This window comes from Macrosteles quadrilineatus, unplaced genomic scaffold (genome assembly GCF_028750875.1).
Source record: "Macrosteles quadrilineatus isolate MER2022 unplaced genomic scaffold, UCM_ALF_1.0 Scaffold_9__3_contigs__length_116548681, whole genome shotgun sequence".
NCBI classification, from domain to species: Eukaryota; Metazoa; Arthropoda; class Insecta; order Hemiptera; family Cicadellidae; genus Macrosteles; species Macrosteles quadrilineatus.
In genome coordinates this window covers 85,864,483-85,890,068 of record NW_026542602.1, presented here as the reverse complement: position 1 = coordinate 85,890,068, position 25,586 = coordinate 85,864,483, and the positions used below count along the sequence as shown (strand labels likewise).

The 25,586-nt window shown below is 34.1% G+C and overlaps 1 long non-coding RNA gene across 1 annotated transcript; it reads left to right on the top strand.

The window, feature by feature from the left end:
• The first annotated feature begins 7,692 nt into the window (after positions 1 to 7,692).
• LOC129002518 (uncharacterized) lies at positions 7,693 to 24,893 on the top strand. The gene is made up of 3 exons (XR_008491585.1): positions 7,693 to 7,789; positions 10,909 to 11,014; positions 24,660 to 24,893. It is a non-coding gene; the product is annotated as an uncharacterized LOC129002518 (long non-coding RNA).
• Positions 24,894 to 25,586: the final 693 nt, after the last annotated feature.

The window sequence follows — 25,586 nt, the reverse complement described above, 5'->3', positions numbered from 1 at the left end:
CGAACTGGAAGACCGTTGGGAGCCGTGCCGTGTGCAAACGTCTCGTCGTCACTCGTGGTTCAGTAATCGCGTAGTCAACATGTGAAGTCGCGTTTTGTCGCTGGTGTAGGACGAATTTATTAATATCTTAGTTCGTAGCTCGGAAATTAGCGTTCGGGCGGAAATTGTACGTGCATCAAACGATCGCAATTGTCAAAATTTCGCCGAATTGCATTTGGGGGTGTGTTTTATTAGTATTAAGTCGAGACAGTTGAGATGCCGGATTGATTGTTCGCGTTCGTGATGAAAATTCGTACATGCATCATATCGATAGCAAATGTCAGTTTCTAGCGAATCGCGGATCGTCGTGACGGTATTTTCAATTGAATCATTAAACGCCAGCTCGGAAAAACAAGAATTAATAAGTCCTACACCAGAAAAAACCGTGTCGTGATATTCCGCTCGGTCAGACAAAAAGTCACCAAACCACGAGTCAGTTTTTAAGTGTTCTGTATGCGTGAAACTTCGTTGGGATGAAAGTGTATGTGTCGACATGTGTACGTAAGTAAATGTTTGTGTTATTTGTGTTTTAGTATTAAAATAGTCTTGCCAATCTGCCACATTTTTTCACATGTACCACTCGTTTTACAAGTTATGAATCATGTTTTGTTTGGTCTGAGATTTTCATGTTTCATTTGGTCTACTTAGAGCACATGGTCACGATTCAGGATAAAATGTTTTATTAAATTTGGTCATGTCATACAAAGAATTTAAGTTATAATAGTGAACCTAGTCAAATGAAAATTATTTATTGAATTGAAATGGTATATTAATTTAAAGAGCAATGTTTATCTGTGATATTATTATTTTGTATTCTATGTAAAGTCAGATTCTATCATCATCAGTATTATTATTTAAAACGTTTGTATTTCATGTGTAGAATAATTTTGAACAGTATTACATTTTTTAATAGTGAGAGTTTGATTGTGTAACGTAAATGGGGGTAACAGAGTGCTCGGTCGAAGGCTAGGGTTAACAAAAGGTCATGAGGATAGACTCCCATTAAATTCATAAATATTAAATACTAAATAAAAATTGTCAAATAATCGACTCAGCAGTCGATTGGCCCCGTTGCACTGATCAGCAAGGAGTGATGTAGATCACAAACCTACATAATAGTCCCTGTTTGATTAAATTGTAACTGGCCAGTTTGATAATTACGAACATCTTTGGGGAGTCTGGTGATCCAAAACAAATAAATAAAATCATCAATGCTAGGTCATCCCGAGACTTTGTAGTTTCAAAATGTGGCAAACCACCAAAGCTTACAATCAACTCTCTCACTCTCTCTCAAACCGTTAATTATTGTGCACAAAATGTAACTGCATTGTTTATGTTTAATTTGTATCACAGCTCAATTCTGATTCATTATACAGTGTTATTACAAAAATCCATCTTATCATTATCCTGTGTTTTAGCTTATATTATTAATATTATACTGGTAAATTTAAGAGTATTGGTTTAACTGAAGAAGTATACAAAGTATACACAATGAGTGTTGATGATCACATTTTTTAATATCAAGTTGGTGAATTCATGAATAATCGGCTTAACCGAATCCAGTATATATAAACATCTTGAAGTCATACTTTGATAAATAGTTTCTGAACAAACAGTTTCATAAATATTTTCAATCAATATTTCAATATTATTATTTGCAATTTTACAGTTTTACAGAGTATCAATTCATATCACAATCTTTCATCAGAACAGCACATTTTATTTCATGGAGTGATCAAATAGACACATCTATTAGTTTTAAGAAGTGTTAGAATTAAGCTGAAGAAGGTGTGAAGGAGGACAACATATCAGACCTCTCACGGTCCATAAATCGGACTTCTGGGATATTTAATTACAGGGCCCACACTTAACATCTTTATTTCCACTGCGCAGCTCTGTGATTGTAATGTCCTCAGTAGTTCAATTAAAAGTGTAAATTAAATTCATTAAAACCCCACCAGGGGGCAACTTTTTGTTATACTCACACCTGTATGGAATAGCCAAATTGCATTACATAAAGGTGTGAGGTGATTTTATTTGATGAAATGAAGTAACAAGTAAAGAGCTATTTTCTTTAATTGTTTTTTTTTTCTTTACAAAAAGTGGTAGCACTAATTTGAGAGGTCTGGTAACAAGGAAGCAGATTGGCATTACTACCATGGCAGGTTGGCATTGATAAGGGTATCAGTTGTTATCTCTAAGGCAATTATCCACATTGATATTTCTGTGTTTGTTTACTTGTTTATTTATTTGTGTCATATTCGTACAGAGATTATTTATATTTACATTTATATTTACATGTGCAATAGTTTTCAATTTTGGGTAAATAGAGTCAAACTGAAGTCAATTGTTTTAAACATTTTCATAATTACATATTTTGAGAAACAATGAATCATCTGAGTCATGTTATGTAACCACTGTGAGCGACATGAAGGCTGGCCAACAGAGGTCACGTTCCAGCTGTGGTGGGGCGAGAGTAGAACCTACCCGCACAGACAGGCAGACATCGGGCCGTTCACCACAACAATGTCCCCCGCCCCCGCCCACTCCATCGGCAACAGCTGACTGTCGACTGCGCTACGGGTCAATGAACTGATTGTTGACATCTACTCAACGCTGAATGCTAGATAGATAATTCTACAGTGTGTTAAGCGTGCGCGTTTACACCATTCAAATTGTTGATGGATTGATGCAGTTTTGGTTTATGACACAAGGTGTTAGTTGACAACAATTTTTAATTTCTCAGTACCGACCTCAAAGCAAAATGTTTATTATTGTTAAAGTTTCAGATTTTCTATTTTGTTATTCAAATTTCAAATGTTTATGTGTAAAATTGTTTTGTGTTAAATGTATTAAATGTAAATCAATGGAAAAGAATGAACAAAAAAATGTGTCGTATGAATGAAGCGTCTGTTGCCACGTCAAGCGTCGTCGCGCCGGGTCGAAATTGTCCCGGGATGGAAAAGGCCTTCGTGCGGACCTGAAGGTCGCTCGGGCCAATTTCTTTTGGCAGGGGAGATTTCTGTGCCGATTTTAAATTCAAAGATTTAAAATCCGCGCCAGGCAATGGACAAGTCAGTCCAACATGACGTAACGCGGAAGGATACGAACTGGAAGACCGTTGGGAGCCGTGCCGTGTGCAAACGTCTCGTCGTCACTCGTGGTTCAGTAATCGCGTAGTCAACATGTGAAGTCGCGTTTTGTCGCTGGTGTAGGACGAATTTATTAATATCTTAGTTCGTAGCTCGGAAATTAGCGTTCGGGCGGAAATTGTACGTGCATCAAACGATCGCAATTGTCAAAATTTCGCCGAATTGCATTTGGGGGTGTGTTTTATTAGTATTAAGTCGAGACAGTTGAGATGCCGGATTGATTGTTCGCGTTCGTGATGAAAATTCGTACATGCATCATATCGATAGCAAATGTCAGTTTCTAGCGAATCGCGGATCGTCGTGACGGTATTTTCAATTGAATCATTAAACGCCAGCTCGGAAAAACAAGAATTAATAAGTCCTACACCAGAAAAAACCGTGTCGTGATATTCCGCTCGGTCAGACAAAAAGTCACCAAACCACGAGTCAGTTTTTAAGTGTTCTGTATGCGTGAAACTTCGTTGGGATGAAAGTGTATGTGTCGACATGTGTACGTAAGTAAATGTTTGTGTTATTTGTGTTTTAGTATTAAAATAGTCTTGCCAATCTGCCACATTTTTTCACATGTACCACTCGTTTTACAAGTTATGAATCATGTTTTGTTTGGTCTGAGATTTTCATGTTTCATTTGGTCTACTTAGAGCACATGGTCACGATTCAGGATAAAATGTTTTATTAAATTTGGTCATGTCATACAAAGAATTTAAGTTATAATAGTGAACCTAGTCAAATGAAAATTATTTATTGAATTGAAATGGTATATTAATTTAAAGAGCAATGTTTATCTGTGATATTATTATTTTGTATTCTATGTAAAGTCAGATTCTATCATCATCAGTATTATTATTTAAAACGTTTGTATTTCATGTGTAGAATAATTTTGAACAGTATTACATTTTTTAATAGTGAGAGTTTGATTGTGTAACGTAAATGGGGGTAACAGAGTGCTCGGTCGAAGGCTAGGGTTAACAAAAGGTCATGAGGATAGACTCCCATTAAATTCATAAATATTAAATACTAAATAAAAATTGTCAAATAATCGACTCAGCAGTCGATTGGCCCCGTTGCACTGATCAGCAAGGAGTGATGTAGATCACAAACCTACATAATAGTCCCTGTTTGATTAAATTGTAACTGGCCAGTTTGATAATTACGAACATCTTTGGGGAGTCTGGTGATCCAAAACAAATAAATAAAATCATCAATGCTAGGTCATCCCGAGACTTTGTAGTTTCAAAATGTGGCAAACCACCAAAGCTTACAATCAACTCTCTCACTCTCTCTCAAACCGTTAATTATTGTGCACAAAATGTAACTGCATTGTTTATGTTTAATTTGTATCACAGCTCAATTCTGATTCATTATACAGTGTTATTACAAAAATCCATCTTATCATTATCCTGTGTTTTAGCTTATATTATTAATATTATACTGGTAAATTTAAGAGTATTGGTTTAACTGAAGAAGTATACAAAGTATACACAATGAGTGTTGATGATCACATTTTTTAATATCAAGTTGGTGAATTCATGAATAATCGGCTTAACCGAATCCAGTATATATAAACATCTTGAAGTCATACTTTGATAAATAGTTTCTGAACAAACAGTTTCATAAATATTTTCAATCAATATTTCAATATTATTATTTGCAATTTTACAGTTTTACAGAGTATCAATTCATATCACAATCTTTCATCAGAACAGCACATTTTATTTCATGGAGTGATCAAATAGACACATCTATTAGTTTTAAGAAGTGTTAGAATTAAGCTGAAGAAGGTGTGAAGGAGGACAACATATCAGACCTCTCACGGTCCATAAATCGGACTTCTGGGATATTTAATTACAGGGCCCACACTTAACATCTTTATTTCCACTGCGCAGCTCTGTGATTGTAATGTCCTCAGTAGTTCAATTAAAAGTGTAAATTAAATTCATTAAAACCCCACCAGGGGGCAACTTTTTGTTATACTCACACCTGTATGGAATAGCCAAATTGCATTACATAAAGGTGTGAGGTGATTTTATTTGATGAAATGAAGTAACAAGTAAAGAGCTATTTTCTTTAATTGTTTTTTTTTTCTTTACAAAAAGTGGTAGCACTAATTTGAGAGGTCTGGTAACAAGGAAGCAGATTGGCATTACTACCATGGCAGGTTGGCATTGATAAGGGTATCAGTTGTTATCTCTAAGGCAATTATCCACATTGATATTTCTGTGTTTGTTTACTTGTTTATTTATTTGTGTCATATTCGTACAGAGATTATTTATATTTACATTTATATTTACATGTGCAATAGTTTTCAATTTTGGGTAAATAGAGTCAAACTGAAGTCAATTGTTTTAAACATTTTCATAATTACATATTTTGAGAAACAATGAATCATCTGAGTCATGTTATGTAACCACTGTGAGCGACATGAAGGCTGGCCAACAGAGGTCACGTTCCAGCTGTGGTGGGGCGAGAGTAGAACCTACCCGCACAGACAGGCAGACATCGGGCCGTTCACCACAACAATGTCCCCCGCCCCCGCCCACTCCATCGGCAACAGCTGACTGTCGACTGCGCTACGGGTCAATGAACTGATTGTTGACATCTACTCAACGCTGAATGCTAGATAGATAATTCTACAGTGTGTTAAGCGTGCGCGTTTACACCATTCAAATTGTTGATGGATTGATGCAGTTTTGGTTTATGACACAAGGTGTTAGTTGACAACAATTTACCGGTCTTTAAAAAGGGGGATGCCAATGATCCTTCTAGTTACAGACCAATATCATTGCTACCAGTTTTTTCAAAAATCCTTGAAAAAGTTGTATACAACCAGTTGTTGGATTTTTTGGAATCAAACCAGTTGCTGGATCAAGAGCAATATGGTTTTCGACCAGGAAGATCCACAACCACTGCTAGCATTAACTTCATTGAATCAGTTATCAACTCAATTAACAACAATGAAAAAGTTGTTGGAATATTTTTGGATTTTTCTAAAGCTTTTGATAGTGTCTCACATGATAAATTACTTGAAATTCTTCATGGCCTAAACATAAATAATAAAGAATATAATTGGTTCAGACCATATTTAAACAATCGGAAACAATGTGTTCAAATTCGACATACCTCATACTATCCAAATTGCAAATATGCATACACCCAAAATGTCTTGTCCAACTTTAAAACAGTAAAGTATGGTGTCCCACAGGGATCTATACTGGGTCCCTTGTTGTTTCTTTGCTACATAAGGGGGTTTCCAGGAGTTGTAAATGCTGGAGGATCTGTATGTCTGTATGCAGATGATACAAACATAACAATTACAGGTAAATCTCAAGAAGAAGTGGAACTAAAGTCTTTTTTAAATTTATTGTCAGTAAATGAATTCACAAATAACAAAAATCTACTAATAAATTCAAATAAATCTAATATTTTATCTTTCTCCACAAGGCAATCAAGATTAAAATTACAACCAGATATATATCTTAATGGTTCAAAATTAAATCAAGTGGAGCACACTAAATTTCTAGGTCTAATATTAGACCAGCATTTAACCTGGGATGAGCATGTGAAACATGTGGTAAAAAAATCTACAGCTGGTATTTATGCTTTGCGACAAATGTCCCGTGTCTCAAGCATTGAAACTCTTAAAACTATTTATTTTGCTTTGATAAATTCACATATAGCTTATGGAATAGCTTTATATGGTGGTACCACAAAAAAAAACCTAGACAAAATTCTACGTCAACAGGAAAAAGCTCTTAGAATTATCTTTAGTATAAAAAACAGAGAATCAGTTAAAAAATATTTTTCTAAATTGGGTATAATGACCATCTATGATTTATACATTTTTGAAACTATTCTACATGTAAAAAGTTCAGATTATCAAACTAAAAATTTCCACAGTTATAATTTACGAAACACCAGGCATGTAGAACAACACAGATTGAAGTTATTTGAGAAAAAAACCAGTTTCATTGGCAAAAAATTTTTATTTAGCCTACCCAAAAATATTTTCAATGAACATAATTACAGTAGCTTTAAAAAACTACTGAAAAACTATTTGCAATCTAAATCATTATATTCAATTGAAGAGTTTTGGAATTTAAATGATTAGAAATATGTTATGTTATGATTTATGTTTGTAATCTATTATTTAGGATACTTGTATACCTAATTTTTTGCTTATCTTTTCCTTTCTGTGACGCAGTTCATGTATTTGCTGTAAAATACTTGATGAATAAAGATGATTTGTATTGTATTGTATTGTATTGTATTGTATTTATATCCATCCATATACCGGTACAGCCAGCGTATCGGCCTGACTTGAAGTTACCTTGCATTTGATTCGTTGACTTTTTCAATAATTGCACTGAAAATATAAGTACTGTCACATATTTTACTACCGGTAACTGTTTTATTAGCCTACATTTGATTTTTCAATTTTTAGGTGGCTATGTTACGATCTCTTGGAGGGAACAGTATTCTAGACATAACGGCCAGAGTCCTTAAAAGGATAATGACGAATGATGTTGCAGGACGTTACAGCCTGTTAGGGAGATAGAAAAGTTTGTTCAAGCAACTTGCTCTCTACAAAGCAGTTCTCAGTGAGTACACTTTTTTCTATTTACAATTTATTGGCGCGAGGAGATTGTTTGGTGTGTTGTTATTGTGATTAAGGTTGTAACGAGTTATTTTTCCTAGGGGGGTATAATTTCGCTATTTGGCCGCGTGACTGGTGATAACTCGCGTTGTGGTTGTTATTGGCAAGTCGTCGTGGAACTCACTGTGTTTTAGGCACTCTGGGCTTAACTATTGGATAGTTAGGACGAAGCCCGAGTTGTGTAGTCAGCAAGAGACAAGTAAGCAAGAGAGAGAGTAGGAATTGGCTAGCTCAGGAGCTCGCTAACTCGGTCGTGTGTCGGAACTGGCTAACTCTGGAACTGGCTAACCGTCTCAGTCAGGAATTGGCTAACTCCGGAACCCGCTAACTCGATTTTGTCTCGTGGCGGAATTCGCTAACTCTGGAAGTCGCTAACCCGGCCGCGCCCACTGCATGGAGCGTTGCCAACCTTGCACGACAAAATAATCGTACATTACCGTATTTCAAAATATCAGTGTCAATGAAGATACAGTAAATGTAATTGTTTTTGTTATCAATTTCACTTTTAACAGATAACTAGCCCAAAGTAATTCAAAGACAATTATTAAAAATTCATGAAAAGTGTTTTTTTTTATTTAACTCTACAATGGCCAGTTAAATGTTTATGATTTCGATCTTAAATATAAATGCCATAAGTATAAAAGAAAATAATAGAGTTGAAAAATATTGAAAAATAATTAAACCCCTACGAAATTAAGCTAAAATACACGCTAGTTCTCAGACACGGAAAACAAATTTAATCGTAATGTCATCAAACATCGTAACTTTCATAACTAATTCATAGATTTAAAATTAAATGTTCGTCGTTGAATCGCCCAACTTACGTGTAAAAATATGACATTAGACTAAGCTTTTATCTAGGCCTAATAGTTTAAGCCAAAGCACTGTAGGCCATAGTAAATAGTTGCCTAATAAATAGTTGAAAACGGATTTTCTTAGTTGGGTTTCCTTTACATTGGTTTCACAATCGAAATAAACTATACCAAGCCATTGCTCGGTTCACCGTTCCCCGGTACTGAGCTACTCAATAGACAATAGCTTTGTTTTTGGACAAGATCAAGTAATTTTAGGTATGGCCACCATTCATAAGAATTGTAACAAACAAGAACGCCTGGGCCGATTTAGAACCAGCCTGAAGAAAAACTCCAGACTTTTAAAAAGTAGGCCTACTGAAAGACGTAAAATTAATATGAATTAAACAAAATTAAGAGGATGACCCGGGTTCTATACTAATAGCCTACGATAAAAGAAATTTACAAGTTGTATTTATGCATAGACTCATTTTTAATGCAATCTATGAATAAATTAGGCCTACAACTTTATATTGTATTGATAAATATGTATTTAAATTCAATAGCTCTATTTAAAAATACATTACCACTACAATGTATTTCTGGACTGACGTTTAACGTGTAAATTTTATCATGATTTATGATTCAAGGTTACAAGCCCAGTATATAAAATACGAACTCAATAATTTATTTGCAGAAGTTCAAAAAATTGTATTTATTCGAATAAAAGAAACAAATGGCGAACTATGAAAATAGATATTTCATAACATGAAAAAGATCCAAATTAAATGTACATTTTTATCTCTTTGCATACCATAAAGCTACTATTTAAGTAAGAAGCCCAAATATAAAACATACTCCCTTATATTAGTATATTTCTAATCCTTATGGATCAGCTGAAAACAGTTTTATTGTTGGTTCTGTCCGGTTCACTGTCTTTAGAGGTTGTGTTTTGTTTACAATTGTTTCTTGTTTCCAGTCATTTAAAACCTCTTTTAACCACATAAAACGTTCTAATCACAACTAATACACGTCCCCTAGTTATATAATCAAATTGTAAAGAGCAAATTATGAAGTTAACGATAGAAATAATAGAAACACAATTTTGTCGACACTAGCGATCAGTGTCACCGGACATGAACTAGACGCGAAAAACAAGCTTCAAAGTTTACAATGGGATATAAAGTTTACTTGTGTTGGTTAGTCTATGGTAAGACTATAATGCATTTTCCACCCTAATAATCATGAGAATAATGTTAAACATACTTCTCAATATATTTATTTGATCAACTACGTTGCTCTTACTCCTAATTAATCGTAGGATACGACATTATGGTACCGGTACCGATACTATATAGGTACTACACTTTCGGTAACACTGGCCGAAAATATTCGTGCTTGGCTCCCATTGGACGGCCCGCGAGGCTTCTGATTGGGAGTTAGCGAGTTCTGCGAGGGACCGAGTTGGCGACTTCCGTACGAGGACGGAATTCGCTAACCCGGCTCTAGAGCGGGTTAGCGGGTTCCGGGGATAGCCAATTCCGAAACCGAACAAGTTAGCGAGTTCCTCTCATCGACCAAATTTGAAGATAGGGCTTTTAACATGGGGTTAGCGAGTTCCAGAGTTAGCCAATTCCGCGGACCCGTCAGCAACGACCCCCTAGGAGAGTGGAGAATCGGCTTAGGCCTGGTGGTGATTATTGCACGTTTGTTTTGATGACTTGTTTTTGACTTGTTCACAGTGCCCGTGTATGAGCCAGTCCTATACCGGTTAGACCCGGCTTTTGGCCTAGTGGTTTCCCTGACCTTATCGCAGACCCTGGAACTTTACCCAGCCATTGTAGGCTGAGCTATCCTCAGCAAACGGTTGTGACTGCACCTTTAATTTTTTTTTAAAAACATGTTGTATATAAAGTATTATTCGAATACACAATAATAAAATACAAATACAAATTGACAAAGTATTACGACAACAACTTAACAGCTGATCACGCCGACTTCGACTGTGTTGTTGTTTACGGCTCACTTGCATTTACGTACAAGTAAGATTCATAGGAATTTTGAAAATTACAGCTTTCTTGTGACAGCGATGTTGATGCAGAAGATGACTCATCCGATTATTTTTTAGAAAATTGGTTGTCTGGAAGTGGAGAGGAATATATCTTTCTTGAAAACTGTTACTCCTCTTTACGTATAAGGATGAGTCACCCTGATTAATTCTAAAAGTTACACTTGCACAATATTATGTCTGATGGTTATTTTGTAATTCCAGACTCAGTAAAACTCCAACTTAAAGAGGCTACGGTAAAAGAAGTGGACCAAGTGATAGCACGATGGCTTGTCCAGGCTAAAATAAGAAGGTTGAGAAATTCTAGCAAGTGAGTAAAATAGTAAAATGTAGGCTATATATTTTTTAACAAGGGAGCTGATTTACATTATTACGTAGCAAGCCACGTCTTCCCAATGCTGGGAAGGGATTTAAAGCCTCGTTCCCATGACGCATGTGTTTTGAGGCGCAGGTTGAGCTACCAAGCTTGTGTGAGATGCACGCCTGGGGTGGCCCACGGCGCATGGCGTGGGTTGGGAGACAAAACAGCCGATTTCTCACGAGCCATTCATTCCCTTGCAGATCTAAAGCATATGAAATCACAGTTTCTATATTTGTTTTATTTTTATTTTATATACAATGACAGTGACATGCTGGTGGATTTAACAAAAGAGCCATCCAGAATGTTTGAGCATTTTTGTCGAATGGCAATAGTCAATTTTGATTTTTATATTTATTTGGTCCAATCGGGCCAGTAACAATTAAACAGCAAGCAAATAATTTAATATAAAATATCACAACACGCCATTCCTCCACTCCATATTCACTAAATTAAAAAAAAACAAAACAGTGTGATCCAACGAAGTTCAGATGGCAACTGAATTTTTTCAGGTCTGATGCGACCCCGCGCCTTTGTTTGAATGGCTTTTGTGCCGGCTCATGCTATATACGCTTGTGCCTTTGATGCTCATGTGTGTACCGCCAATTTATGGGAAGGGGCGAGCCTGGTCAAGCCGCCCCAACAAGGCCCCACGGTACCTACGGCGCGTAGCTCGCTCGTGGTTACATGGCACGAGCGCTGTGTGGTCCGAGCGCCGGGTGGCGTGAGCGCCACGCGGACTACCTGCTATGTTGTAACATATTTGACAGCGCTAATCATGTATACTGTACACTTTAATCGTCAAATTTTCCGTGTTGTGGATAAATTGTGTCCGTATATGCAAGCTTTTAAAACCTTGCAATCCAAGATATGATCAATTTTATATTTTCTGATTGAGCGATGCAGTATATCTTTAACTTAACTGATTCACAATCTATAAAAATCTCAAGTGAAAACCTTTTAAGTATTTTAAGACAAAGAAATATAAAATAACTAAAATAAAACTTGAGTTACGTATCATTGATTGAAGATAAGTACTAAAACGATTATAATTATTGTTTATTTGTTATATTCAGCAGTGTGCTTTAGGTAGGATTATTAAGATCGGAATCTCAATAATCAATAGCTCAAATGAAAGCTGGTATTTCACTAAAGGTTTTTAGACCATATAGGGTAATGTGATTACAACTGCTAGAATAGGCCTATATCTTTAATTGAAGTAAAAAAATCAAAAAAATCCAATTTATATTTTTTTGTTGAGTAATACATTAGATAAATTAATAATGATGCTTGATGACAAATGTGTGCTTGCATACCTTTAGTTTAAGGACAAAATTTTGAAAATCGGTCGGGTAGAAGACCTTTAACCCAACTCGGATAAGAAAACCCAATATTTTTTATAGATGGCAATAATTGGTTTACCAGTATGCATAATCTAAACATACGAAACATGTGTTAATAATTTAACAGCTTATTGTTAAATTGTTATTTAATTTATTTTTCTTTGATTAAATGTTGTTCACAATTTGTGTTTAAAGTGAGTTCCTTATGTTAAGTATGCGATTCTAATGTTATGTGCTTAATCTGTACCATAATATTAGTGAGTAAAGTGGTGTATGTATTTCACAACCATTATTTTACTAGAGACCGTTGTATTTAACCACAATGGGCTGCGTTTCTTTTGCGAAGGCGTTCTTATTTAATTAATTCTTTAAATGTAAATATTACTTTAATTATTTTAATAATATTACTTTAATAACATTTGAGAAGTTTTGTTAAGTGTAAGCAGTGTGAGGAATGTTTTATTACTATAAAAAGTCAAAACAAGTAACTATTTTATAAAAATTAATATTGCTTTTATTTTATGATTTATTTTATTTTAGGATAAGTTGAACTCTAACTGATATCACTATGTTTCCTAATCGTAGGCTTTTTTAATAAGTTAGGGGTGATTAGTAAAAAAATGTTATGCTGATGTTTTTTAATAAAAGATTTTAAATATTCTTGGCTATTATCATTACTTTTGTATTTAAACAGTCATCTAACAATGTTACAAAATCAGGTAACAATTTGAACGTGCATTTCCCGTTGTGTATGAGAAGGGAAATCCCGTCTCGATCTCGTCTCGAAATTTTATGAGAAATAAAAAATCTTGTCTCGTCTCGAACTAAAAATCCAATCTCATCCATCCCTAGTTTAAGGTTAACATGGGAAACTCCAGAGCCACTGGGGCGGAGCCCGAAAGTCAGATCAGAAAAAAACTACTTAGTTTTCTTAATTAATACCTAAATAATCAGTGTACCAAATTTCTTCTAGGTAAATGGTAAGTTGACGAATTAGTGATGAGTGAGTCAGTGTGGGCTTTGCATTTTATAGGTATAAATTGATAAAAGAAATACCAAAGTTTCCTATACATAAAAAAGAAGTACTATATCACATTTCGGGCGGAATAAATATTTTAGTAGCAATTAGCCCTTCTGTAAACACAACAGATTATTAGCAGATGTTTGAAAACCTATTTGGAATGTATCTACTAGGGATGGACGAGATTGGATTTTTAGTTCGAGACAAGACGAGACGAGATTTTTTATTTCTCATAAAATTTCGAGACGAGATCGAGACGGGATTTCCCTTCTCATACACAACGGGAAATTCACGTTCAAAATTTTTACCTGATTTTGTAACATTGTTAGATGACTGTTTAAATACAAAAATAATGATAATAGGCAAGAATATTTACAATCTTTTATTAAAAAACATCAGCATAACATTTTTTTATTAATCACGCCTAAATTATTAAAAATGCCTACGATTAGGAAACATAGTGATATCAGTTAGGATAGAGTTCAACTTATCCTAAAATAAAATAAATCATAACATAAAAGCAATATTAATTTTTATAAAATAGTTACTTGTTTTGACTTTTTATAGTAATAAAACATTCCTCACTCTGCTTACACTTTACAAAACTTCTCAAATGTTATTAAAGTAATATTATTAAAATAATTAAAGTAATTTTTACATTTAAAGAATTAATTAAATAAGAACGCCTTCACAAAGGAAACGCAACTACAACACGATCCTGTAATGCACCGGGTATTGCATTGACTTTCTGCAGGCGTTTTTAATTTTTTTTTTTTTTTTTTATTCTCGTCTCGGTAAAAATCTTGGCCAAAAAGAAATCTCGTCTCGTGTAAAGAGATTTAAAATTTCCCGAAAATTTCCCGAAATTGCGAGACTTGACCATCCCTAGTATCTATATAAATAAAAATTAGAGTTTTGTCTGTACATTGCTCAGAATCATACATTTTTAGGTTATTTTTACGTTTTATACATTAAAGAATCCGAAACAAGTCTCATCTAAATTTCTGTCTGTCTGTCTGTCTGTCTGACACACTCAAGATGGCATTTTACGCAATCTTCTCCAGGAAAACGAGAGTACCTATCAAGACCCAAGTCATTTTAATGTATTCACTGGATTGGCGAGAGTGTCTTTAGCCATTAAAATATGGTCTCACTACTTTGTAATTAAAATTACGGACGTTCAAAAATGCAGTTTTGTGCGATTTTTGTCAAGTTTTCTTCCAATTTGTATCACATAAACATCTATGAAACAACGAACAGCTGTTCGGATCAAGATTATTTTTTCTAGCTGTCACTGAAATGTTTACAAATGTTGTTTTTGTTTACAAATACCACAACCATTTCCGATCACGTTTTGAAGGCAAATCCCATCCAAGTGAGATTAAAAACGTTTTTATTACATAAAGGATTTAATTAATCGCAAGTGGAATTATATAGTGTAACCGTAAATTAAATAACTAGGCATCATCCAGGTCAGGAACCAGAAATATGTGTATAAAATTGTTTTGGAGTTTTGATAACCAGAAAGAAGACATTGAATCAAGATTGAATCAGTGTTGTATACGGCTGGGAAACTTAAATTTACTAATGACCGTCGCCAATAGCTTAGAAACAATGTTCCACTCATTGGCGGCTCTTCAATGGCGGTTGTGTAAAGTGTAAAGCAAAAAAAAAAAAATTACAATTGTAGTGGGTGATTGTAACAGAGTCTTACGGATGATGCTGAACTCGATTTTCCAATGTGTCACTTTTTGTTCCTACCATTGACTATATAAAGTCAATAGTTCCTACTCACCGTGTGATGCAATCGCTGGACCATACAGCCAATAGGCCCATAGCCCTTCTCTTGGGTACGTGTGGTACGTATGCTTACCCAATTATTTATAACAACCCTTTCGACAACGATCCTTGATACCGGTACTTTTCCATAGAATACACGGCCTACCTAGGTACTTAAGAAATAAAATTACAAACGTCCAAAAACCCAACGTTGTGTGATTTTTGTCACATTTCCTTATAATGTTAATATATATACCAGCAACCACTGTTTAGAGAATACATAATCTATTAAATAACAGAAAGTTATGTTGTCTAAGGTTGTTTTTTTTTTCAAACTGACACCGATAAGTTTACATTAAGAGTTGTGTACAAATAAAGCAACTAATGGGAATTAACTTTGACTGCCGATAACTTTTTACGAGAAAATCCAAAACCAAGAGATCAATAACCTTGATTAACGCATATAATTGGTCGGCTGTCAGTTCTGAACTGTAAACGTTGGTTTTTGGTACGGTACTGGTTCTTTTCCTTTTAACCTTTAGTAGCAGCAAGAATCATTTTTACGTACCAACACATCACAGTAATTTACAAATTAGTTATCGTTGGTGTTGCACCTTATTTATTACAGGCGTAGGCCTATTCAATTTAATTGATGTCTTAACTGTATAATTTTTGCTTTTTCTGTCTGGATTCCAAAATGTTATGCTAAGAAAACTATAACGCATTTTAGTAAAAAATTTATTCAGCAAACCATCATGAATTGTTCAAACACTTTGAACGTTGTTTATGTATCAATAGTTCGTGGCCTATTTTGGTTATTTTTATTACAAATTACCAATCTAAATCGTCTATAGTAGGCCTACTGTTCTTCATTTCATATAGCAAACCAATTCAGATAGCATTTCGTCAGAATTTCGAGTCATCTCCGGTCCAAGCAAATATAAATTGTTATGATCAAATTTTATGGCATTAACGAAGATTTCAAGTACTAATTTTATATGTACTTTTTTATGCTTAAAGCGTAGCAGATTCCCTAATTAAGTTCGGTATTTTTGTGTGTATGTATGATGGTAACGCATTAATGTCCTTGTTTCTCAATGTTTCACGGAAAGGACAAGAGCGCCTTGATAATGAAAATGTCAACCCGAATAAAGTGTTAAATTAAGAGGTTGAGGTAGTACCTTAAATACTTTTAACCATTATGTTATAGTCCTTTAAATTCTGAACAAAATTGTACAAATCTCATTTCCGTATATTTACTCTCACCGCTTACACATGATAAAGGTTGTTGACAAACTTATGGGAGAAAGTATGTGTCAGAATGCTGATACCATTTATTTAGTTTAATCATTGGATATAACATAAGGATCAACAAGATCCGGGTGACATTTAATTGGGAAGCATTAGTTTTGGCTTGAAACTGTCAGATACTGTATTTGCGAAGGAATAGTTTTGTCAGCATATCTGAAAGTATGCAAACCAACTGCTGTGCTTTATAAGGTTTTAACTGACTATGATAAGATCCCCGTGCGTAGAACGGGCACACAGCTAGTCTTAAATATTTGTGGAGAACCATCTAACTAATATTATAAATCTGAAAGTTTGTGTTTTTGTGTCGCTCAATCACGCAATAACTACAGGACGAATTGGGCTGAAATTTGGCATGATGAAAGCTAACATTCCCAATTAACATATAGGACTATTCTTATCTCAAAATTCCTTTCGGACTCCGCCCCAGTGGCTCTGCAGTTCCCCGTGTTAACCTTATGAGTATTCATATTTAAAAGGAATTAAAGAATTTAGTCATCTGTCTCAACTTTACAAATTGGTTCTATAATATACAATAGCATTAAAAAGCGATTTCCCACCTCTAGCATTGGCCACTGCTAGGGCAAATTTCAATTGTAGCAATAGCATAAATTAAAATAACTTATCTACTGATTTATTGAGTGGAGCGAAGGGAAGCCAAGAGAAGTATGTTATTTATATGGATTGCATCAACTTCAATGCAATCCTTATATAAAGCCCATGAGCTTTTGAGAAAACTACAAGTCACACCCCCCACAAACGATATACTTAAAATGTTCGTAATGACGAGAAATCTCACACATAACAATCCATTATTTCATAAATTGTCCTTTAAGGTCGTAATTCATCTTATATATTAAAAATACCTCAACTGTACTTATTTGTTTGTTATTCTTTCAACTTATTACATTTTTATTTAAAATCAGGTGTGATTTTTTGTATTACTGTATTCTGTTTTGCTTATTTCAGCTTAACTTAACCAATCAATAGTTTTATAAATACTTAAAAAGTCAAACGGGGTGAAGCCCGTGGGTAACTAGTCTTTATAACACTTAATCTCACTGGTCTCATAACGGCTGAACATATTATATCCAAACTTACCGAGGTTTTTCGTCTAATGTTTGGATTGTTATTATCAGTAGGGCAGGGTAAGGTTTTAATAAATTCTCGATGCTGGAAAAACTCGTGTTGCAACATGTTACTGTACCTCGAATTGAAGCAGGTCGTTTAGCATTCAGGGACGGGTGGCGTCGTCCTGTAATCCAGCTACTAGGAGGTCACGAATTGTGGATATTTATAGGGATTCTCTGTGGATGCGATGCTCCCTGGTGTGGATTAACGTCCGCACTAGTGAGTACTACAACTATCCGCAGTACTATCCTGATAATTAGACCAATTCGTAAATTACAAGGAAAAAATGTGGTTCGGATTCCACTATAAACTGTAGGTCCCTTAGTTGCCATTAGCTGTAAGGGCTATTAATTAACAGCTGTGTCTAAGGAACATGTCGGCCTTAGTCACTAACAAGACTACAAGATCGCGCCACTCATCCTACACTCATCCTTCACTCATATTTGGGTTAAAATACGCACATAGTGGCGTCCCCATCTTAAATTATTGATAATTGATAATTGATAATAATTAGAAGTCATCAGTTAAAACTGAGACCAGAAATAATGTAGGTGAGCCTTAACGACGCAAATAGAGATATTTAAAATTAGTTTCTAACAAGTTTTCAAACTACTCTAAGATGTAACTAAAACTACTCGAATTTAAGCGTAATGTTTTCCTCTGCGTTATGTTTCATACTATACGGCTCATTGACCCGCACGGGTTCTCTAGTATAACTATATAACTACTGAAAATATGGTGTTGTTTTGAAAAATTTTACAAAACTGCAACATAGTGGTGCATAAATAAAATATTATTAAAAGCAACAAAGATTAACAATCCATTGATTTAATGAATGGAAAAGGCGTTCCTGTCATCCCGCAATACAGCAGAGTTTGCAAGAGGTATACTAGTTTTTGCAGGCGTTGTTTCGTGTGGTACTCAGCCGTAACAATACAATAAGTGCCGGCTATGTATAACAAGCTTTATTGTTACATTAATTTACTTGTAAAATGTAACTCAATTGTTAATATTAGTGTAGTAAGATTATTAAAATTAATACAGTAGCATTTCTCAAAAATTTAAGTCGCCTTTTTTAAAAATGAAACTTAATTATGATATCATTTTGGCCTAAAGTTTAATTATCGTTCTGATTTTAAAATATTTATTTAACATTACAAAGTTTAAAGTAAACTATTCACCTACTATAGGAGAATTAAGTTCAAAAAATACAAAAGGATTTTTTTTATTCTAAGAAAATAAGCAGAAACTAGATTTATTTATTTTAGTAGCAAAAATGCTATACAAATATAAAGCACGGGTTACTTTTGTATTAGTAATTAAAACCTTATCACATTTAAATACTATAACAATGATAGTATCAATAAACAAATGCATATTAGTTATATAAAGGAGACTTTGTCCTGACCGCACCAGCCTAACGGATGCGTTGGCCACTAGCAACAAGGTCTACCGGCAGCAAACAGGACTACATCCCCTTCACCCGTCACGGAACTGGTTCAGCTCGGACATTTCGCACCACCAGTCGTAGGTCAGGTTGGTGGTAGTAGACCTTGTTGGCCGCGGACCTTGGCGCTTCCCCACTACCAGCCACGAATACTAGCTAAGTTAGAACACTAGGTGAAACCTGTCGAAATCGACGGTTACTTTCAAGGCTTACGTTAATTCATCTAACTGCGATAAATTGGGTGAAATATACATATTTTGAGCATTTATCATTGTTTAAAGAGTAATAAGTGTGAAAACAATAATTATATTAATTGCGTTAGTTGCCAAATTTGGTTGATCATTCAATGAATAAAATATTCCTCATACCGTACGTCATCGGAGTTATTATTAGTATGTTATAAGGTATATCTTCCTTTGGAAGAACGTTTAAATAGTATTAAAATTGTATTGATGGATCTTTTGTAGTTAAACACTTTCGTGATTTCATCAGTGTAATTTGATTTTATTTCAAAAGAAATTTTTTTTGGGAAGACATATTCTAACTTCAAAGGGGGAGGTATATCCGTTACAGCGTAAAAGTTTGATTTTTCCTACGTCACGTCGCGTCAGTTCATATACTACAGTAGGTAGGCTACTTCTGTGCCAGAATGAACCCTCTAGCATAGTTTTGAGAAATTATTGATTGTGGGGTTACTGTTAAAGCTGGAATTCCTTGACATGGGTGATGTCAGTTGTCTCAGCCTTATCAATAACATAAAGTTGTCAATATAATCTCTCCACAGAATGTTAGGTGTAGTGGAATACTTGAAGTGCAGTTGGCTTTTATTCTTGTACTGTTAGGGGCCTCCTCGTTTATATGCTCGTGCGGCTTCATAGGCAACAAATAATACAAATGATATAGCAATGGGACATTTCCAAAAAGCAAAAATACTGTTGTTACTTATATATTGACGTTTACATATTATTAATCAACGTATCTTATAAAGGATTATGTGATCTACAGTTTAAAAGGAATATGACCTTTCTGTCATGACAGTAGCTGCTTAAATAGTATTTTCTCTTTGTACCATCTTTTACAGCCAAAATGTCGTGTTATTTTCAATAATGTTACCAAACCAGTGCGCCAAAGTCCGTAATATAGGCAGGTGCAAATAATTTGTCAAGATGGGTACCATTTTAGACAAAGTTTCTATGTTTAGATTTTATTAGACATGATAAGAGCAGATATCTCTACATAAATATTTTATATGTGTACAATAATATGATAAAATGTAGGAAAAAGTGGTGAAAAAGGCAGGCACCAACCCGTACAATAGATATAAGATAGTTCAATAAGAAATAATTTAAGAATTGCTGTGATAAAAGGATTTTCCACTGATTTCGTAATGGAATGTTATATTGCAAAACATGACATGATAAAGAATAAAATCAATTTTAAAATCAGAAAATAACATTGCAAAAACTTATTTGGTAGAATTCAGTAACTTGTGTGGTTTGAAATACAATTTAAAAATGAACAGCTGTTTCATTAATATATTATTCACATGGCCAAAATGTAAACAACTCTGTGGAGGGATCTTTAAAGGCTTCTGAGGCAGAGTCCTAAGGGATTTTGATTAGTTTTTCTTTTGATAACTCATCTACAGACCAAGACCTTTCTTTGGACACCTCTACCAAGTTTCTACGCCCAGCCGTTCTCTCAAATTAGTGGGGACAAAGTTTCCAATTAAATATTTAGATTCCCCCATGTTAATCTTATGGGAAAAACTCCAACTTTGATGGCCTGTGGGGCAAAGCCCGAGGATTTTTATTACAGGAATTGGTGAAAGGGGGCGTCTACACAAAAATTACTTTATTTTGACACGTCATTTGTAAAAATCCGTCCATTATTAACGGAGGAGTAGTGTTTTGTAAAAATCGCCTTCACGTATTATATATAAGGATTTTTTCTAGTACCTATTTAGGTACTACACAAATAGGTAGGCCTTTTTGTGCTACCAGCTGATGAAAATGTTCTAAACTTAACTTAGCCTTAACCAAACATGCAGTAAGTACTAGGTAACTTAAGTTACCTATGTGAGTAACTTAAATGTAGGACAGAAACTAAAGTGCAGCCAAGATTTTATCAAGTAGGCCTACTTTATTAACTAACTTAAGTTACTCCCATTAAATAGCACATTATGAGGCCTAAGTTACAGGGTTTTTAAAATTCACAGAGGATACGCGTCCGGTAACTGGACGTAGATTAGGCGTCCAGCAGTTACTGTCATAACCTAACCTAACCAACCAAACTTGCTGATAATGAAAAATAATTTACCTGAATGAAGGTTAAATTATGTTCATAAAATAAAATTATAAATGTCAAAAATTCTAACAAAAGATGTACAGTTAATGGCATTCAAAGCAAAATCTTTGACAAAAAGTTAAAGTTACCGATGTGATTCGAACCAGGGACCTCTTGCATTACTCAGCCTAGCAATATCCACTACACCACAAACACCGATGGTTGTACATCGTATCGTTGTGGTAATGGCGTTCCGGACCCTCACAACCCTGTGACGTCACTGCCGGACGCCTAAGTTAATCCACGTCCGATTACTGGACGAGTATCCTCTGTGTTTTAAGTTACGCTTGATTTTTTTAAAATTTACAGTACTCCCAAATTTCTCCCGTTTTCAAGAAAGGTTCAAAATCAGATATTAATAACTACCGTCCAGTATCAGTATTAAGTAATTTTTCTAAAATATTTGAAAAAGTAATAAGCTATAGACTAGTTAATTATTTTGAAAGTAATAATTTATTTTACAATAAACAATTTGGTTTCTGAAAAAAACTTAAGCACAGTTTCTGCTCTTACTCAGTTTGTTAATGAGATTGCAGGGCCTTGGACAGGTCTCAGACCACAGCAGGTGTTTTCTGTGACCTGTCTAAGGCTTTTGATTGTGTGGGTCACTCACTCCTGTTGCTAAAACTTATTGATTATGGGATTGGGGGAAGTTGCTTTTCTTTAATACAATCTTACCTTTCTAAAAGAAAACAAAGAACTTTAATTTTAGAAGATAACAACAAACATTATTCACCATGGGAAATTATATCCACAGGCGTTCCCCAAGGCTCAGTATTGGGCCCACTTTTTTTTCTTATTTACATTAATGATCTTCCAAAAGCTATTAATAAAGAACTAATTCTTTTAGCCGATGACACTACTGCTTTGATCAAAAATAATAATACAGCTGAAATGTTTTCTTCTCTGCAAAGTTTGGTAAGGGACATGGAGCAATGGTTTTTAGAAAATGGGTTAAAACTTAATGTTGAAAAAACAAATATTATTAAATTTTCTACTAGACACAAAAATATGGAAAACTGTTCCTTTAATTTAGTTGAAGCTCATAAATTCTTAGGGGTTTACGTAGATGACGCAGTTAAATGGGATTCAGATTTGAATTATTTACGTAACAAAATTAGGTCGATATCATCTTTATTCATACATTTAAGGGACTGTGTTTCTATTGAGACACTTTTATCATACTTATGTGGAGTCAGTGTTAAGATATGGCATAATTTTATGGGGTCAAGCTACTGGTATTAAAACTTTATTCAGGTTACAAAAACGTATTATTGTATTATTACCAACTCTCATCCACGCAGTTCTTGTAAGAAACATTTTCAAAATTTAAGAATTCATACATTAACGGGGTTGTATATTCTAGAATTATTAAATTACATACATTCAGTTAAAAATTAGCTACCAGAAACAATACATTTTAATCACAGGTATGAAACCCGAAATGAAAATATATTTAGACTCCCCAGACACCGTTTGACCCTATATGTAAAATCTCCATTGTATGCTGGGCTGAGATTGTACAATGTGCTTCCGCCATGCTTAACCATTAAGCATTTAACCATTAGTCATTAAGCAAACCAAATTTAAAGATACAATAGATAATTTTCTTATTGACAAGGCTTTTTACTTAATTGAAGATTTTTACAGAACTACAACTTAGAAATTTTTTTTAAGTGTTTAATTTTAAGTTAAAAGTTTTTATGTTAAATATTTTATGTATGGATTTAATTTTGACAATGCAACTATTCTAAATGTTATGACATGTATGGAATGTTTTGTGCAAATAAAGTCTATGTCTATGTCTATGTCTACAGTAATGGTAATTCCCAGGCCTACACTAAGATTTTAATGCAGCTAATTATATGCTTCCTTAAATGTTAAATTATCAAGAGATTATTTTTTGGCTAAGGGTTTTTGAACCTGTCCAGTTTTTGTTAGACGGTTTGTTTATTTACAAATGAACATTTTCAAAATTTAAGAATTCATACATTAACGGGGTTGTATATTCTAGAATTATTAAATTACATACATTCAGTTAAAAACTAGCTACCAGAAACAATACATTTTAATCACAGGTATGAAACCCAAAATGAAAACATATTTAGACTCCCCAGACACCGTGTGACCCTATATGTAAAATCTCCATTGTATGCTGGGCTGAGATTGTACAATGTGCTTCTGCCATGCTAAACCATTAAGCATTTAACCATTAGTCATTAAGCAAACCAAATTTAAAGATACAATAGATAATTTTCTTATTGACAAGGCTTTTTACTTAATTGAAGATTTTTACAGAACTACAACTTAGAAATTTTTTTTAAGTGTTTAATTTTAAGTTAAAAGTTTTAATGTTAAATATTTTATGTATGGATTTAATTTTGACAATGCACCTATTCTTAATGTTATGACATGTATGGAATGTTTTGTGCAAATAAAGTCTATGTCTATGTCTATGTCTACAGTAATGGTAATTCCCAGGCCTACACTAAGATTTTAATGCAACTAATTATATGCTTCCTTAAATGTTAAATTATCAAGAGATTATTTTTTGGCTAAGGGTTTTTGAACCTGTCCAGTTTTTGTTAGACGGTTTGTTTATTTACAAATGAATAATAGGTAACTATACTATATGCTACTTAACTTAGGCCCATGTTATACGGACAGCAAGATTGCGACAGATAAAACGCCGACGCTGAACTAAAAGTTCAGTGCTGTACACGAGCAGCAATAACGCTGCGTCATTGTCAACCTCTGCTCTTCGAACTGTCAAATTTAAGTATTTACAGCTGACTTAAATTAATTGATATACAGTATTTACATTCTTTCAAAATGTAAACAAGGAAAATTTGGAAGCCGATGGGGGCGTAGCCCAAGGGAAATATGAAAATTAAATGATATAATATTGAATTGTCATCCATTTGTGAGCTATGTTTCAAATTTCAAGTCTCTAGCTCATCGGGAATTTTGTTTAAAATTGACATCAAAATTTTTAGGAAAGCGAGCTAATGAAATCAAGCCCATGGGGCGTAGCCCAAGAGAAATATGAAAATTAAATTATATAATATTGCATTGTCATCCATATTAGGGAAATTCTATTATTCATGTAATTCTACATTAGCAAAAAAAAAAACAGTATAATAAGCTTATAAATCCTGTATTGTGTTAATTAACTAAATAAAGCTTGTAATATTTTAGCTTAACTTTATGTTTTTTTTTCAGCTTGCAAGGATGTCCAAAGCTGCAAACATATTGGCATGCTGTGGGAAGCAGTGATGGATTTGACTAAAAAGGTGGAAGACATTAAGAGGACGTTGGACAGACAAGGGGAGCAATGCTCTATCCCTCAGAACACCTTAGAGGGATTTTTCCCTATTGAAAGTCTACCTCTGAAGACTGAGGAGGAGTTCCTCCAATTTTAAGAAAAATTGAAAGAACCAATATTCCGTCAAAAAGTTGTAAGTTTAAGTTATTAGTTTAAACATAAATTTAAATACTAATCGCACTAGCTGATTTTTTAAGAAAATAAAAAAAAACCATAAGGTTTTTTCCAAACAACTTTTCATAATAACCTTTAAAATTGATTCCAAACAACTTTGCATAAGGCAAGAAATATTGTCTTCACTGTTAGTCTACTTAAATGCACAATTAAGGCAGTGATGTGAAGCAAAACTCCTTACATAGTAGCCTTTTTAGGTTAACTCATAAGCAATTATATTGGTAAAAAATACCCCTGCGGACAAACTTGCAGACAAAATTAATTTTGATCTGCCTGATTAAATTTTTTACTTAAATTTTCCCTTCAGCCTCTCAGTGCTGCTTCCAATTTACATAACATAAGGTTTTAACAAGTTCTTGGGTTTTCTGCTACAGGTAGGGTAATAAAGTGTATTTTTATAGTAACATGTTTGTTTATAGCTTACAGTAGTATAAAATTAATAGATTTGCCAATAATAACATAGACATTTTTTTTTATTATTTAGGAACAAATAACTGTGTAGGAAAACACTTTAAATACTAAATTATTTGTTTCTTTATGTTTAGACCTACTAAAGAAATTGTGGTTGTTTTGGAAACAAATTGGGAAATTCAATATTTTGATGGGCAAAAATTATGAAAACCAATTATTACCAGAAGACCTGTTCCCAT